This window comes from Xenopus laevis, chromosome 3L, assembly GCF_017654675.1.
Source record: "Xenopus laevis strain J_2021 chromosome 3L, Xenopus_laevis_v10.1, whole genome shotgun sequence".
Lineage (NCBI taxonomy): Eukaryota > Metazoa > Chordata > Amphibia > Anura > Pipidae > Xenopus > Xenopus laevis.
The window spans coordinates 115,166,472-115,185,918 of NC_054375.1; the positions used below are offsets into that span (position 1 = coordinate 115,166,472).

Here is a 19,447-nt window from a genome sequence, read left to right on the forward strand (position 1 = left end):
GTTAAAATACGCCTTTTTCAATTTTTCTCTGTTTCGCAAATTTTTCCATGAAGTGAAATGTGACAGATTCACCCGTCACCAGGGGTATAACTACAGAGGGGGGCCCAGAAGGTATAGGGGCCTCATAAGGCCCTTTTACAACTACAATATCAATAAATATTGGTAAAACAGGTTAACCTATAGTCATTTTGGTGGCCAGTTGATTTTTGCCCCAAAATTGTCTAAAAATTAGGAAAGTCACTAGAAAATGTGAGAATGGGACAGGTGACTGAGGTACAAAGCCCAAAAACTGGTAACTCCACACTTCTACACAAGTCAGTCCCATTGCATGCTGGGTATTGTAGTCTTACATTAATCTTGGCAGACTACATTACCCACTGCATTGGGAGACGAAGGCTTGGCACATTAGGACAAGAGAAAACTTTGGCTGGTTTCCAAAGTACAAACCAGCCAAAGGCCCAAAAAGTAGCCCAAATCAGTACCTTGGCTAGTTTGTACTTTCAAAACCCTCCAGGACTTTAAATTAGTAGCCCAATTTGGCTGGAAAACCGCCAACCTGGCAACTCTGAAACGAAGAGTAAAATTCTAGAGATCATTCTATATACACACTGTCCCCCCCGGGTAATGCAGCTAACAGCAGTTACAAAGACGTCCCAAAGCAAACTTGCCAGGGAAATCCCCTGTTTTCCATAACCTTAGTTGTTTTTAAGACTTGCTTGAAGTGGGGTTGCCTAATTCACTTCCAGGCTGAGCTCGGCAATTGAAACTCTGGAGATGAAAAAGAGCACAACTTTTTCAATGCTGGGACCTTGGGCCAGGCTAATTGGTTTTCATTCAAAAGGACAGTGGCTTTGTTAAAGGCCCAAACTAATTTTTCCCACGCAATGTCCAGCACTTGAATTAAAAAAATTGAGAGTGTTTCTTTGAAAAAAAACCCCCATTAATTGCCAATATAATATAAACAAGAATGAAAAAGGACTATCTATCTATCTATCTATCTATCTATCTATCACCATCATCTTTCTACAAAAGTATTATCTACCACCTCTGTAATTAAATATATCTATCAATCCCATGTCCATTTCTGTCCAATTTATTTATTTCAATTCATGCACATGAAAGTCTGTGAACCTGTCAACATATCTATCATTCTTTTTCATTGCCATTAAACAAGTAAAATTGTGGGTGAGGCTTCCATGTTCCTGTGAAAATCCCCCCAAGGCCAGTGAAAATAGCCCTTTTTATCAGACAAGGCTGTTGAGATTCTATAAATCTGGTGCTTACATTGAGCATACTGTATTTGAATTTGGCACCTACATCTGTGGAGTAGAATCCAAAGATAAGACGTTAGCCTGCAAAATCCACCGATGACATATCTGCAGACAGGCATTTAATACATTTTTCTCACCTTGCCTTCCTTTAACAGACACTGAGACAGGTGAGATTGCACATTATGCCTTCTTTTCCTGCTCTCACAAGTATTATTGAATCTGTGGCAAGTTATTAATGAAGATCACAATTCTAAGTGATAATTAATGCTTGATTATGAATAAAATGTTCTGTGTTATTCAATCCAGTATTGCAAATGCTATATAAATGTAAATATATTCAAGGCATTTGAAAAAATCATGAAAAGCATATACAATATTCCAATTAGTGACACACTGGTAACTATTTTTCATATACTGAGAGAAACAAAACCAGAATCACATAAGCATATTCACTATATAAATCATGCTTTATTGTCGGGAAGTGCAACCTCTGGCCCTTTAGCTGTTATTGAATTCTACTCCTGCCACTCATCAAAGGTTTGAAGGCCCAAGGTGATTCTGGTACTGAGACTGATTTATCTAAACCATAGAAAACCAAAGCTCACTTCTTAAACTTACTTCATGCCCAGATGAGCTTTCAGCACTGACATTTTTTTGTGTGTGATCCTAATGGCATTGCTGATCAATTCAGATCTCTATGGATGTATTTAAGGCAGGTAATAGAAAATATTTGGGTTTATAGGGTTCAGAATATTCCAGATTTATTTTCTGTTGCTTTGACATGACATGTGCAGCTAATGTGGCATTGCTTTGCCTGACGTACCCTACATCCTGCTTCCTCTAGCTGTCACTCAAACTTCCTGGCACTGCCTGTTGGTAATCACATATCCAGTACAATATGCAGGTGGCACCTTGATTATTTTCAGTGAGAGAAGTGCTTTCACTTAGGAACAATGTGTACTAACTAGGTAATCCTCTAATAATTAGCAATGTGTTTTTATTGAATTGATGCTAAATAAGAATGAAATGTGTTTCTGTGCCTAGGCAAATGTATATATTGCATTTGTTGGGATCTTTTTAACTATTTGAAAAACATTTCCCTTTTAAAAGTATTACATTCTATCAAAAAGGTATTGCATATTGATAGCACCCCGTAGCATGGTGTCCCATTGAAGCACCTCAGGCTTCATGTTGTTTTGCCTCCTGTCTGCTAGCCAGCTCCACTGACTTCTACATACTGTATGACAACATTGTTTTACATGATACTACTCAGAGTTATGTTGTGTATTGGCTAATGAGCACATTACATGATATTACACTGAGTAGATACTCCAAGGCTCTAGAGCTCCAAAGATAGTAATGTTTTCTTCAGTGCTGGATGATCTGCATTGCTAAATATGGTCTTATCTGTTACTTAAATTCATCAAGAGCTATGTGGGTTTCCCTAAAGACAGATGGCATTTTAATAGTCATCTTGCTTAATTCTACCTACAGTAGAACCCCCCTTTTACGTTTTTCAGGGGACCAGAAAAAAAATGGTGTAAAATCCAGGGAAATGTATTATGCATAATATGTAGGTGGGACCACAAAACAACAATGTAAAATGAGGGAAAACTTAAAATCAGGGGATGTAAAATTGAGGTTTCACTGTATGTTTTTTTATGCTAACTTCTTACAGTATTACAATTATATCTCTTTCTACCACTAAATGTTTTATTTTCTTCCCCAAAGGAAACATGCGATAATGTGATAGAAACCCTGAAAACCGGTAAGTACAATTCCAAGTGGATTAAAAATAGTATTTAATAATTTTAATGAAATATGAGCTACTCTATGTCTATCTGCATATCTGCGCTTTAGCGTGGCACTTTCCTAAAATGTTATAATGTAGATAAGACTTCTACATAAAACACATAGCACACAACTGACAACGTTTTGATAAAAATAATATCAATATCTTTTTTTATTGAAGCTGGACTAAACAAAAGTCAATGGGACCTAGGCCAGTTTAATAACCTTGATATGGAAGTCTAAAGGCTAATGTTTAAAAGCACCAGATCTCGTAGCCCATACAAACCAATCAGGAAATAGCATTTACTAGTCACCTGTTGAAAACAAATATTTAATTGGTTCCTAAGGGTTCCTAGACCCCTGTATATTATGCAACTTTTATTACATTACCCTATAGGGGGCTGCATTACAAATATAAGTGCTAAATTGCACAAGCACAGTTGTTTATCACTTATCTAGTTGTTTTGAACACCCTACTGCAAGTTGGAAAATGAAAGTAAAGCACCTTTATTTGGAATAAGATCATAAGGGGGTAATGCAACAAAAGTTTCCCCAGGTCTACTGTCTAATAATACATAGCAACCAATCAGCTATATCAATCAATAATAAGCTTACTGTATCTTGTGCAAACGTTGTGAGTTTTATTATCTTTGATACGGGACACTAAAAAAATAGTAAAGATCATGGCTCATGAGATCATGGGTTCACCCATTAGAAAAAAATTCTCTGGTTTTACGATGGACCAATTTTGATCACTAAAATTAAAAACCTGGTTTCTCAAAGACTCCTGTTAATGCATGTTTAGTGTCAATAGACAGCCCATAATTGCAAATGGTAACACCTGTCTTGTTATCAGAATGGTTGCATAAGTGCAATTTGACCATCTCAATGTATGGTCAAATTTCAAAGTTTCTAAATAGATGCTAATTTCTTGAGATACAATGAAAGTGGAAGAATTAGCTTACTTTATTAAAAACAAAACAAAACCCAGATATGTTGGCAGAATCTCCCTGGTGAATTGAATGAATACATGGTCTTAATTCAGATATTAGTGTTTTGTGTGCAGCTTAGCCATAGGTGATGGTTCCTTTCTGTTGCATTAAAAACACACCCTAATTCATACTGTGATATTTAGACCCCAACAAGTTTGAAATAAATATTTGAAGGGAAAGACAGATACGTTTTCTTAGGGGGGCAAAGAAAATTAGGTATGCAAGTAAAAGTACAAAGTTTGCTTCAGGTCTAATGACCATCAGCATCCTCTTGGTTTGTGCATTTTGTTACATTTGGAGGGTAGGCAACCCTCTGGTATCCTGAAGAGGTGCTCTTGTTACACCTTCTAATTTCTACTTATGTAATTTATGTAACTTATCTTATTAGTAAATCTTTTTAATGATAATGGATATGTATACTCCACATCAGATCAACCCATCTTATTTAGAATCATATATATATATATATATATATATGAAGCCTGAACATCTTTAAAAAACATATTCTCGTTACACCTTTACAGCTTTTACCTTTAAGGGCAAAAATGAGTTAAAATATCACGGCAGGAAACTATTGGAGGAAAATTCAAAATGGCCTCCAGTAAGCCAGAGAGACATTCCTCTTTCTGTTTTCAAGGTTTGTTTTGTTGCTAAATTCAATATGTTATAGGGAGCCAAAACAAATCCACAAACGCAGCCTCCCCTCTTTCAGTCACAGCTGTGCTGCTGCTTATGTAGGGAATTAACTCAGTGTTCATGATTTGCAAACAAGGATTTATAGGGAAGGGATTTATCTCTGTTTTGAATACAGTTCTAGCTTTGCATGGTTAGAGCATTTTCTTCTGCAAGTGAAGGGCACAGCCATAACTCACTAAAATCAAAGCCTTGACTGTGTTTGAATGATTCTGTTCTTATGGGTAAGACCAAACACATTAGTCCTTTGGAATATAACACTTGGCTAATGTGTGCCACCTGTTATGTACTGGTAAATATATCCGATTGGGCCCATTCATTTCTCAGAAGCCATGAAATGTCTGCTAATGTTTGAAAATATGAAAAGCCAGCAGAAAAATCTTCTTTTTATCATTTATTTTATTGCACAGGGAAAGAAACCCTTATTTATTTTCTAAATGCAAAATCCAAGAAACTGAATGTCATTTTGAAGGTAGCCTGATGCCTTTTCACAGGAGTGCAGTGTCTTTTTACCATCCCAAAACATAGACATTTTAATAGTGTTCGGATGGGATAGGAGAATAATACGAAAGGAGTATAGTGGATGGGTACTCTGTTTATGTCCAGTGTAACAAAGAACAGATCTTTGTGAAATAAAGGCGAACAGATCGAAAACCAAAATCTTAGATACACAATTGGTGCAATCTGCTCTGCCACACACAACAAACAATGGACAGAACCTTCTTTCCCACACTGCTTGCAGAGCGTGAGAGTGATTTATAAGGAGCGCCAGCCTCTTCTTAATGAGAAGCAGCAATTGGCCAAGTCTTTAGAAGCTGGGCGAATGAATATGCATACTTGCAATCTGCATGTGTTCAACCTCATCTTAATAACAATAGCGTCCAATTGCATGCTGGGCGTATCCATAATCAGGCCTCTCTCTGGCATAGCTATAATCAGAATTTCTTTGTTACACTTGTGCACTGCTAAATATGTTGCTACGGAAGGAATCTCGTAGTTGGCACATTCAATGCAGATCATTGAAAGGGTTAAATAGTTTCCCATTTATATGGAAGCTAGTTATTTTACCTCCTTTTTTCTCTTATTTTAGTATCAATGTCTTTTAGTTACAGAGCGAGGGCAAAGAGATATTACAGAAAAACTGCCTTAGATTTATTATACAAGAAAGCCATGGGAAATAAGAAGGAAAATCAGAGTGCTGCTGTCAGGTTTAGAATCTTTTCTGCTACCATATTCCAAGTCATTAAGAGAAGAGAACTATTTCTAGGCATATTTAAATAGTGGCTTATTATGAAAATATTTGGCAAAATTAAAGTATCTGTGAGATGAAAGTAAAAGTTCACCTTGGTATAGTAGTTTCTAAGCTCTTTAAAAAAAAAAAAAAATAAAAAGATTTACCCATAATATTTTGTGAGGAGCATACCATTCAGGATTATCTATATGCATTTTACTATGAATTATTTTCTTGGGTCAACTGTATTTTAATTTAAATCTGTTTTCAAATTTGTATATCAAAAGCTTAATTCTCTTCTATAGTATTTACGTTATTTCACAGGTTTACATTGTTGCCCCAATCCAAAGTATTTACTGGAGAAACCACTTTACTGGTGGCAGAGAAGGGGTTAGACTTGCTTGGCATCTGTTTAGGTTGAACATACCCAGAACTGCTTTCATTTTATTTCCCTCACAGTGAGTAGAGACAGCAGACTGAATCTCTGCAAATAAGACGCAGGAGAAGCATCAGTATCAACAGCTTGTTAATTTGAATGTGCGTTTGAGAAGCTCGTCACCATGTGGTACTCTCGCTAATCAAGAGAATATACGAATATGACAAGGCCTAATTGAGATGAAAATTTTGGCCCAAACGACATCAGTTTCTTCATTCACCACAAGCAAGATACTGCTTTGTACTTGGAAGCCATTTTGATAGAATGAAAAGAACATTTTAAGATGGCCGCTTGGGCATGAGGTAGGTTGAATTTTTCTCTTTAATCTCTGCCCTCTTTCCCTCCCACCTAGTCGATCGTCATCTTATCGTACTAATTAACAAAGAAAGCGGGACAATAAATGAAACTGGCATGACCCATTTATGTCTGCCAGCACCCTTTTCAAGCGGAAAATCTGCCCTTGATATTAATTCAATTAACATATTTTCTAATTTACTGTTCTTGCCTGTGTGCTGGCAGATTTGCATTATTGTGCCGTGTTTGTGCAGAGAAAATAAAACAGGATGATATACTGAAGTCAGAAAGAAATACAGTTTTTTTAAAAAAAATTTCTTTCAGTTATTTGAGGATAAAATTAGGCTTTTCGTGTAGCATAGCAAATGAAACTGAAGGGAAATTAATTTCTATAGTTTGCTAATAAATAAAAATTATAGTCCAAATGGAGAGGTTTATTAGTCTTATATTTGTAGTGTTAATCAGTTGACTTAATAAATACATTAATAAATATATAAAATAAATATGTGTGCATCCATAACTGCATATTTATTTGGGGAATGTAGTAAGTTAGATTTCAGAATTGCTGCATTATATATATAGGTTGATATCAGACTGATAGCTATATAAAATGCATGTGGAACACCTGGAATCATTTATGTATTTTTTGTTTTTTTGCAAAAGAAATTAAACGAGAGTAAATTTTTTAGCTTTTGCTCATTTTTATTTTCCGTTGGCATACACTATGAGAACCTATTAAAATGTTAAAGTGCATTATATCCCACTGAAGAAAAATACACAAAGGTTTTATAATTATTAATGTATGCTTAAGAAATCACGCCTGATATATTCCATGCTGCTATGTTCAATTATACACCATCTGTCAATCTGTCACTCTGATAGTTTGCATTTTTTATACCAGTCCCTATATATATTTATATATATATCCATGCTATGGCATGAATCTCAAGCTTGCAGAACCTCAGTGGTGGTGAAGTTCAGCTCCCAGACTGTTGAGAATATTCTAGGAGCCCCAACTTGCAACATAGAGAAGGAGCGCATTTGGTTTGCCTGCTCTATGCTTTTCTTAACTAAATAAGCAAACATTGTTTTCACTGAATAATCATCTAACATCAGTGGCAGCTTCTGGGTCTTACATAAACTGCTTGTTATATGTTATTTACCCTTTGGGTCAAATGGGTTATATTTGAGCTGTGGGGCTCTGAATCCTGAAGAGGAGGTGCTTGCTCTATTTACTGTTGCAATTCATTCTCTTATTTAAGTATATTTGGGGGGGGGGGGTTTGATTAGGAAATGCCGGAATCTGTAAAAAAAATCTGTATTCCTGTACAGGCCAACCTTTGGCCTTCCAGCTTCAGTCTTAAAGGAGCAGTAACACCAAAAAGTGAAAGTGTTTTAAAGTAATGAAAATATCATGGAATGTTGCCCTGCACTGATAAAACTGATCTGTTTGCTTCACAAACACTACTATAGTTCATATAAAAAAGCTGCTGTGTAGCAATGGCGGAAATTGAAAAAAGGCTACCGTATATGGTACAGATAAAATAATGGATAACAGAAAACACCATTATGTTCTACAGAGTTTATCTGCTGTGTAACATGAGCCTTTTCTCATTTGAATGGCTGTCCCCATTGCTACACAGCAGCTTATTTATATAAACAATAGTAGTGTTTTTGAAGCAAACACAGCAGTTTTACCAGTGCAGGGCAAAACTACATTATATTTGTATTCCTTTCATTTTTTGGTGTTACTGTTCCTTTAATTCATTGGCACAAGCTTTACGGATCTAAGGAACCAACTCAATGTACTAACACCCCCATGAAACATGTTCTATATTTGTTAAACTGTAAATATTTTTAAAATGTAATTGGTCATCATTATTGGATTGTATCATAAGTATTAACACATTGCTTTAATAGGATTTCTATAACACAGGCTTAAGAAAATACCATAAAGCAGTGTACAAAAATAAAGATAGATGGATTTCCCATTTCATAGTTTCCATGTTCACCTGTAAGTTATGTCCTTGCATACAGCACAATAGAAAAAAACTAAGCTATATTTTCTGTGAAAAAAAAATTCTCATTTCTCACTGTGAATTATCCTTTTTCCTCAGGTTAAAAGAAGATCAAGGGATCACGAGACATCATCACAATCTCCTCTGACTGCTGGGAGACTTTCAGTCGTTGGGCAGCCTTTATTTATGCAATTCAAGCATGAAAAATACATCTTTCAGGTATCTTGCGCTTTAAACAACATTAATTTTTGCCTTTTTTTTGCCAAAGGCATAAAGTACATGTTGTGATCGCTCAATCTGTCACTGTGTCCGTATGTACTCAGTGAACCTCATACACATCAGTTTGATACAGTGCCAATATGTGCAAGCTCTTTTCAGTTATGTTTTAGACTTTAGTGTATCAATAAATTCAAGTTCAGTAACCTGACAATCTAAATTGGATGAAACCATACATTTATCAGCAGGACATTTTCTTATTACTATTTACTAAGCGAGGAAGGACTGAATAATTATTGATGCTCATGGAATGATTTAAAAAAAAAAATAGCATAGACAGATGAAGTGTACAATATTGATATAAAAATGTGCAGTGTTTTAATCGAAATGGTCTTGTTTAATAAAAGTGAGAACAGAGATGTCAGGTCCCTACATATATGTTATATTTATTTGATGCTTCTAATGTATTCTTTGGGAAATCTAAAGCATGTCTGTATCTGCATACCGCAGACCAGATTTAAAACTAATTTGCATATATAATCAGATAGGAATTGATGATGGAACTCTCTCCTGTTAGATTACATTAACATTTAGATTTCTTAGAAATATGTTGCTACAGACACAATTTGAGGCTTAAACCCACATGCATTTTTCCTGCACAGAAGCCTAACGTTCAAACCTTTTAAGTTTTGCTTATTACACATTGTTTTATGGCATTGCAGTTGTCAACACAAAAAAATAGAGTAAATATGTTGATTTTCACTGGCACTGAATCCATTGTCAATCTTCAACTCCCAGGATCCCCTAGACAACTCTGCTGGTCGGCAAATACTTGCATTAGTTTTTCTAATTCAGCTGAGGGACCAGGTGCTGCCTGTCCCTACTGTATTTTTCACATGTAGCACTTTTATTTAGTTATTTGAATTAAAATTATGGTACACTTTGTTAAATGTTCTTAACTTCCTGCCCCGGATAGCCGGTACTATTTAATGCGTTTTACTCTCAGTATTACAGCAACTATCAATTATGCTTAAAATGGCCAAAGATAGGAGTCCTTTTGGTTGGTTTGCAGGCTTAATAAAGGTATATGCTTACACATGTTGCATTGCATTCATCATTCTGTACACCAGGTCATCATTCATCCAAGTTGTTTTAAGCAATCATCACTGCTGTGATTAAAACTGTTTGTGGTTTACCACATTTTTCAGGTAGGGGTCAACATCTATTTTGCATTACCATATAGCACATTTGGATCCACCAGTGCAGTGGTTTTGTGGTTTTTGCAGTTGACATGATGGGGTGTGGGGCTTTTTATTACTTCAGTGGTGAGGATCAACGTTCTGCCATAAGTACATCATTATCTTGACATTGACTAACATTTGGTCAGACTCCCCTTTAATTTATAAGAAGGAAATAGGATTATATAAAAACTGTTTCAAGGAGGGCAGAAAAAAAAAATTCAGCCTAAATTTAAGACTAACTGGCTCTCTTACTTCTTTGCGCCCTTCCACAGTTTTAAGCCAATGTGGAGGCGGTTTATCAATTTCTCTTTGAAATTCAGTTGCAAAAGAAAAATCTTATTAAAAATCACAATTAAACTTGTGTATTTTTTTACTTAACTGCCAACATATTTATTAAAAAACATGAATCAGAAACACTCGATCATGGTAATTCTTGAGCTATAACTCGATCAGCACAAAAATCACATTGTTCCACTAAATTTTAATAATTCACCTTTTTTAAAAAAAACTTGAATGTTGAAATTATATCTCAATTTGACTTCTATAGAAGCTTGCCAGCTTTTAGCTACTAGATTTTGTCATTTGAATTTTTGAGATCTTTTCGATTAATGCATTTAAAAATTTGAGTTTGGAAAACTTGAATTTGAAATTTAAATTCACATTTTTTTTTTGGGTGTGATTTTTTCCAATGGCAATAATAACCTGTAATCGAAATAACAATAAATTTCCCCCTGAAAACAAATACTGTGCATGTGTATAGTACACAGCATACATGGAGAATGTATTTTACAGATTCTACTTCAGTTTTAAAGGTAATATCTTTTTTTATTTTTAGAATTGGTGATTTCTGCTTAAGAAACAGTTTTTCCATAAGAATGGCAGTTATTTATTAGAAATTAAGATCTCTTCTCTACTGCATGTCTGAGTAGTCGTAATGTATAAGAACAAAAATAAAGAATATAATGTTTTACATATTGTGATATTATAAAAACTGCCATTGTATTGTTACGTATCTTATGATTCTCCAGTAAAAAAACCAACATATTTTTCTTTTAAATGACAAGGGAATAATGTAGAATATAAATGAAAAAAGTTCTAGACAGATAAACAGCCTAGGGACAATGGTACATCAGCCATGTTGCTTGGCAACATCAACAATATGACCTCTACAAATGCAATATCCAGTCACTTTACATTGTCTTTTGACATTTATTTCTTGGCTTTAGAAAATGTGTGATAGCATTAGGCAGTAAATATGCGATATAAATACATTTACTAATATGAATAATCAGAAGTTGGTATTTAAGGAGTTGTCAGGAAGGACAAGACAAGAGCACATTAATATGCATATAGAATTTACCCTGTTGAAGTGTTGTTTGCTTATTGGGTCAGTAGGAATAGGGAGGTGCAATGAGATACTATTTTTTAAACACAGACCTCAGACTGAAATGTAATTATTAATGAAATAGACAGAGAAGTCAGTAGTACTTGTATTGGCACAGAGGGTGGGTGTGTCTGTGTTAACCAAGGTAGCATAATCTGCATGGGTATAAACTGTACAAATACTTTGCCTATACTGGCTTGTAATAATATTTTTATCTGCTTCTATATGCCTATGATAATACATTTAGGTGTATTTGCTTATCCATATTAGTTTCTAAATACTGTATGATACATATCTGTTATCTACCCTTGAATATGTGCAGTATCCTATAGTATGTTTTGCTTGCCTGAAATATGTATTTGCTTTTGTTTGCCATAAATACTTTGTGTATTTGCCTGAATTTGCCTACAATAAACTGTGCAAATTACCTTTCCTTCTCAGAAATAATCAGTTGTATTATCTTTTGTTTGCATGCAGTAATGTTTGCTGTGTACATTTACTCGTCTGTAGTAATCATTACTGTGTACATTCAGTCGCCTTCAATAATCTGTGCAATCTACATTTACTCACCTGCAATAATCTGTGCAATCTACCTTTACTTGCCTGCAATAATATGTGCTATCTATCTATGCATGCCTGCAAACATCTGTGCAATCTACCTTTACTCACCTGCAATAATTTGTGCTATCTACCTTTGCATGCCTGTAATAATCTGTGCAATCTACCTTTACTCACTTGCAATAATCTGAGCTGTCTACCTTTGTATGCCTGCAATAATATGTGCAATCTACCTTTACTCACCTGCAATAATCTGTACTATCTACCTTTGCATTCCTGCAAAAATATGTGCAATCCACATTTACTCACCTGCAATAATCTGTGCTATCTACCTTTGCATGACTGCAATAATCTGTACAATCTACCTTTACTTGCCTGCAATAATCTGTGCTATCTACCATTGCTTACCTCTATGTTTTTTTTTGCCTGCTATTGTACTACATACGCAGGCAATCTTGTAAATAGTGACTTAATACATCCTGCAGTTGGTTGCACTTATTACTTCCTAGTAAGGAGATTCTCATCCACTGTGTAAAAAGATTTGGGCTACATGGTTGCTGGAAATCACCCAATTTGCTTAAATATTATTGTGTCAAGAAATTTAACTTTTCAGACATACTGTATACTATAAGCTTTTATTTTAAGCTTTTATAAATATAAGGCCAGCTAAGGTTTTACATGAGATTAAATGTTAAAGATGCTTTATTTTTATTTGGGAATAACAATCTTTTCAAATATGTGGTCCATAAAGTTGCACATATAAATCTATGGCCTTTTGTGTTGTAGCAACTGGGTCGTCCGCTGTTAATTGCAGAACAGGATGGCAGTGTGTTCATTTCAGAACAATTATACAGCCACTATTGTTAGCATACAATCAGTTTTACTGTCTCTTTGCTGTTGGCCTTTTGTTTCCACAAAGCTTACTAATTTATTGCCACCATAAACACATAATACATAGCATTCTCCCAATAAAAACACACGTTGTAACACCATAATTAGTGCAAACTCACAGAACTGCTGGTCTGCGCACTTGTCGTTTGTTTTTCTAGCTGGCACAAAAAAAATCTCTGTATAAAAAGAGGGGGGAAACAATGGCTGGTTTTATAAGCAGTGACATTAGCCCACAGGACAAGGTTTGAGTAAATGTTTTTATATCCAGTTCCTTCTCCCCCCCCCTCCCATATTCCCCCTGATGGCTGTTTTCTGGGGCAGCTGCAGAGTCTGTTAGTAAACACGTTCCAGGCCTTACATTTGTAATTCAGGTTTCCTCCTCTCCTTCCCCTTTTCTCTATGATAGCACAATGACAGCATTGTTAAGGGGGCTTTGAATGAGGGGTCTCTGGGCATGTTCCCAGCATTGTCAGAAGGGGTGGGAAAAAATTTGCCCAGTCGGGAGAACCAGACCAGACAGATGCCTAAATTAGCGACAAAGCCTCTTTCAGTGTCCCCGTAGACAAGGCAGGCTTGTTTGTGTGTGTATGTGTGAATGTGGAGCTAGCTTTATCGTTGGTTGCATGTCTGCCCATGTTAATTAGTTTCTTGCATGCATGTCTGATAGAATGGCAATGAATATTTTGTCCCTGCAAACGTTGAGAGCTCATGTGATGGGAATGGGGGGAAGGGATCTCGAGGAGTCTGGCTATAGCAGGCAGGATTCAGTAAAATAATAAATCTGTATAAAAAAGGATGGGAATCCCTACAAATGATACCTTAATGGATATCACACTCTTCTTCAATTCTCTTTCTTTTATTATGCTACCTGTCATTTCTGTCTGTCACTACTTATTCCTAATCAGTTTCATATATATTAGCGTCCCTTCTTATCTATAAAAAAATCTATAGATAGTCATAGAACAAATCACCTGCTCCTACTAAATATTGCAGTATGTTAAGTTTGGCTAATATGAATATCTTGCAATTTAATCATTTAAAATAAAATGAATATCTTATCTAACTGCTTGCAGACAAACGGGTCTTCACACTTGTAATTAAGAAAATACATTTTATTGCATTTTATCTTTTAGAGTAAAAAAATCTTGTATTCTTTCCAAATCTTGAATGACCCGATTCATTAACATGCTCAGAGATATTTCAAATACTAGATAATGTCCATTGCTTGTAGTCTACTGGTAGTTGCTTATCTACTAGTTGTTTACATTTTTAAAAACACAGTCCCTTTGTATTACATCTATTGTAGAAGAATAGCTTAGCTCTTTGCATCTTAATATTATTAGCATTTTCACTATAGACTCTACTATTACTCTACAGTATATATACTCTCTAAAAAATCTGAAAAATTTGGCTGATGATTAAAAAAAGTTGAGCTTTTGCAGTGAAAATCGAAACACTTGAGTATTCAGAGCAAGAATCATAGAATTCGAATTGACACTTGATTTTGTTATTTTGACACTTTGTCGCTCTGACTTTTTTCGAGAAAAATTATTGATACGTTAATATCGTGTAAGGGAGTTTGGTCGGATTTGTTTTCATAAAACAATCATCAATTTGAGTTTTAGTAAATGTGCCCCTAATTGTGGTCAACCATTTTTAACTAAGTAGTAGCAGGGAATAACACAACGGAGATTACAACAGAGTTGATCCTTTATGAATGATATTGTGAGTCCAAAATAGCACTGTGAGTCCAAAATACAACAAACAAAATGTATTTTATATGATAGTATAAAGCGTTGTTTTAATTGTTAAATCTTCCCAAGGGAAATACGCAGAACCACTGGCAGTCTGTTTTGACAACATCTTATAGATAGCAAGCAGCATGTGGCACTCCAGAGATTTGTGAAAGAACGGGGACATTTTAGCTCTTTAGTGATTCTTGATGGCCACTTGTCCCTGTGTACTGTAGGGAATGTACTTTTCATTGACTGGAAAGGAAAACAGCTGCCAGTGGTTTAAAGTGTTTTTTATCACCTTTGGGGTTACTCTGAGCTGATTCCACAATCAAAATAGTCCTAATTGGTTGTATATAGTTTAGCAGTTGCAAACGAGTCCTAAAAATTATCCCTAAAGAGGGCCATTTTTAAAACACCATTGAAGTAGTTGTGTATACAAAGAAGTATAGCCCTATTGGCCCATTGAGGCAGTCATTATCACTAAATCTGATAGATGCCATGATTTATATTTATGGGTAACATACTATTTCTTACCTATCTTCCTAAGGTACTTAGGAAATATCCTCCCAATTCATTGTCATTACTTATTTGACTTAATGAGCTAGGGTGTCTCATTCTGCTATCAGATCATTGTGTGAGGCATTCCTTCGTTTGAGACACATTTGTTGCTGTTGTTTTAATTATCCATGGTATGTTAGGCAACTGATATCCTAGTTGTAGTAACCTACAGTATGTAATATTCACAAGCAGGACTTGTTTCTCCATTTGTGACAGGTTTATTTTTCCATCATTATACATTGCAATGGACAACACACAGCACTTTCAAAGTAAATGATCATACCAGCAGATAATTGTTTATGAGCCACAGTAGTACAAACAACTTACGATCTACCAGTAGATCGTAAGGGCAGATAGAAGGGATTATTGTTATAGACTTGCATCATAATGACAGTGGGAAAATTTACATTTCATGCACTTTTGTGCCCCTGTTACTTAATTTTATTAATGGGACTCCTATAATTTTGACATAATGGTGATAGATCAATGACCTTAAATTTATTATAGCCCTACAGAAATCCGTGTGGGAGCTGCGCCACCACATAGAAGAGGGCAAATTTGTTCTTCAGTAAGGGTTTTAAACTGAAATGAAGAAGATCCATGGTAGTGTTGTGTGCAGTGGAAGATAAAACAGAGGACAGAAAACACAAAGGGGGAGGAAATAAAAGGAGGTGGGCACAAGAAAAATAAGAACCGAACAGGAAGATGAAAGGACTCAAAGCTGTTACTGTATTTGAAGAGCTACTGTAACCATCAAATTGTGGGGAGATTGGCAGAGCACTTCTTAATTTATGCCTGCTGCTATTGTACAGATGCCTGGCTTTAATTTATTCTAGTGAGCGATGGGAATGAGCGTGGGGGGTGTCTGGATGGAGGGAGTTGAAGCATATATACCAACAGGGGCTGAGAAGGAGAGAACATATTCTCTCTCTATCTCTCTGCTGCCATGTCTTCATTGTGTTCATACTGTCTGTGTATTTCCAGCAATTTGTGCCGGTAGCCTGGCCACACTGGCATGACACACCACTCTTGGCTTACTAGCATGAAGCAGACATTTTGAACCAATGGCACAGAAGACTTGATTAACCCAATAGACTGAGGCAGCAGTCTGTATGGACAGAGTAGTTAATGCATCCTTACCAAAATGTATCAGTTGCTGCAACACTGAACTACACCATGCATCTGGATCCGGATGTGTAGATATGATTTCCTCATTCAGTAAAGGATCAACCTTTTCCATCTAAAGAAGTACACATATACATATTTATAGGCAAGACATTGTTTTAAACGTCTATAAATATAAATTGGGTATGTGTATTTGCACTGCAGTAACTTGTAATGGCGCTCTAAGGGTCCCATTTGTCAAGCTGTGTAAAAAGCAACAATCAAATACATAACACATAGCTGTCTGAACATCAGGCACTGGTGTGTAAAATCCTATGGATTTATCAAGCTGTGTATTAATTTAAGGCAACCACATAGCTCTGTGTAAATTTGATGTAAAAGGCAGCAGCTGCTTGAAAAAATGTGTAAAATGCTAAGTTTGCCATGACCACCTTTTATGTAGTTTTTTTAAACAGCAGCATCTGCTGAAATTTACTTGCTGCCTGAATTTTTTCCATTGGTTGTAATGGTTTATGCAGGGTCAGCAATGGTGTAAAATAACTGTAAACTGGCGTAAAATCCTTTTTTAAAAATATCACAATGCTTTTAATAGATACTTTATACCATTGTGATGGGCATCGTCAAATAATTTGTAAAGATAAATATACAGCTTTATAAATACATATTTATTTCATTTTTTTTTGCTGTATTCTATGAAGTTGGGGGAGTTAATGTTTAACAGGTTGCATGCACTTTATTAAACTCATATAACAAAGTGAGACTCTGCACTAAATGATAATAGGATTGTGCTACTCAATCTGTGTGTTGCATTAAGTGTCATCCAATCAACAAAATCAGATCTGAAACCAAAAGTACAAAATTATATGGCATACCATACTCATGCTTTTTTGAAGTCATATGTATTTGACTTGTAATTGGGTTGATATTCTATAATACTGCCTTTGAAAGTTTAATATATAAACCAATTAGTATACTGTACATGTGTTGATAACCACCTTTTTGTCTCTTACAGCTATAATGGACTAGATATCACAAAAGCATGGGCTATTTACATTTACACAATGATGGACTGTTTCTAATATCAGATATCTACAATGAGGTATATTGTCATAATGGATTTTTTCTTAACTTCTTTGTGTTCATTATAAGCTATAATAAAGCACGGTGTATTTTTACTCACAATCTATATATTTGTTATTGTAACATGGTTCATCTGGGTGTAACTACCGGGCACAGTTCTACATCCTTAAATGCCAGCACCATATTTTACTTTTGTAATAACTCATGAAATGGCATAGCCCCTAAACACTGGCATTGAGATCTCAATAAATATAACAAATGGTAGCATATCGCTTTTGGCGCATGCAGATTATACTAGGTCAGTATCAAGATGGAGTTTAGATGGCAGATTTGTCTGCTGCAGAACCAGTGAGAGTAAGTTTAGTTCTCTTTTTGTTTCTTAACGTCTGAAGGAAAAGACTGTTTAAATGCTATACAAGCACAAACAAATACTTGTAAACTCCCCAAAACACATTTTCTCTGCTTGTGTATGCTTTCATATGAACCTACTAGACGACAGTCCAAACATAAGTGCCCTCCAAGTTTATTGGGTGCAAAACACAAAACCAAGGTAGATAGGACTAAGATCATATATGGAAAGACCATCCTGAAGGGTAGCATTGGGTATGATACATCCAAACAATATGTGTGTGCACTTTTGAGATGTTTACCTTTTCAACCTATTTAAGACCTTTCTTGACAGTTTGGGTACACCTGCCCTTAACACTCCCCCAGCCCACCTCAATAGTATAGTAGGGCAGGGGAGTAGCTTCTTGGGCTTGGGTCTAGGGGCAATAAGTACTGCTGCAATCCTTATTGCATTGCTTCAGTGTTGCTATTGCTCCAGGACAGGCCAGGAGTAGGTGGTGGGACATATATTCTGTGCTGGATATTCATGTAACTATTATAGGGTAACTCTAGCTTTGTTGTGAGTTAATGGAGACCTGACAAAAGGATTGGCCTGAAAAGGCGGCATGAACCCTGGATGTAAAATAATATCTGCACTATTGTTTCTCTCTTTGCCTCATATCTACCGCAAGTTTACTGACTATGTGGCCCAACTCCTGTGATCCTAGTAGATTAAAGGGACATCTGCTTTGCATAAAATACGTTTTTTCCCAGGTTTAGAATTGTAGATGCAATTTAGGAATACTACTTTAGCTTATCAGGCAAAAGCAGCAAACGGCAAGCCAATGTCCAAGTATGGATGTGCTTGCATGCAAAAACATTTCCATGCAATTCGATTTAAATATATAGTATAAATCATTATATTTTAAAATACCGCCTTGCTGCTGGAACTGACATTTAAATGAATGGTATTTCAGATAATGAAATATAATGAAAATAATCCTGTAGTACAAGGGAAAGGGCTGGCGCGCTTTTGTTTACACATCAAGAATTTGGTAGATGCAACAGCCATTGTGTGTTGGTGACATACCTGTTATTAGTACATAACAATTTTTTATGCTAGCTGTGTTTTAAAAGCATATCAAATGACAACTAAGGCAAGCTGGCTGTTCTTGACAAGTAATTTAAATCTACAGTAAATTGCTTGGCTAGCAATTTTACAGAAACCATTTAAAATAGGGCAAAGATTTTAAATAAAAGCTTTCGTTGAAATCCACAAATGAAACACATGCTATTTTAAAGAATTCTCTGGCAAATTTATGGAATTTCAGTATAAAGCTAAATCGTTAGACGGTGGGTTAATTTGCACTACTACAGTAACCCATGGCGACCAATCAAAATGTTGCTTTCATGATTCTTCTTTCAGCTGGCTGATCAGAGCTCATCACTGATTGTTATGGGTTAGTGCCCAGGTGCAGATTTGCCCTTTGTAAGTAAATGAGCCCAAATGTTCTTAAAACCAGAACTGGAAATCATTAGCTTAGTGAGTGTAAAGAAGAGGTATAGAAATAAAGATATATACATACAAGGCATATGGAGTAGATT

At 35.6% G+C, this 19,447-nt stretch overlaps 1 long non-coding RNA gene across 1 annotated transcript in view; it reads left to right on the plus strand.

Moving 5' to 3' along the window:
- Positions 1 to 19,447, plus strand: part of LOC108711460 — a 43,220-nt gene that overhangs the window by 11,602 nt on the left and 12,171 nt on the right. Inside the window, exons 3-6 of the long non-coding RNA XR_001934905.2 lie at positions 3,003 to 3,039; positions 6,438 to 6,716; positions 8,826 to 8,945; positions 17,448 to 17,534. This is a non-coding gene — a long non-coding RNA (uncharacterized LOC108711460). The remainder of the gene's footprint in view (positions 1 to 3,002; positions 3,040 to 6,437; positions 6,717 to 8,825; positions 8,946 to 17,447; positions 17,535 to 19,447) is intronic.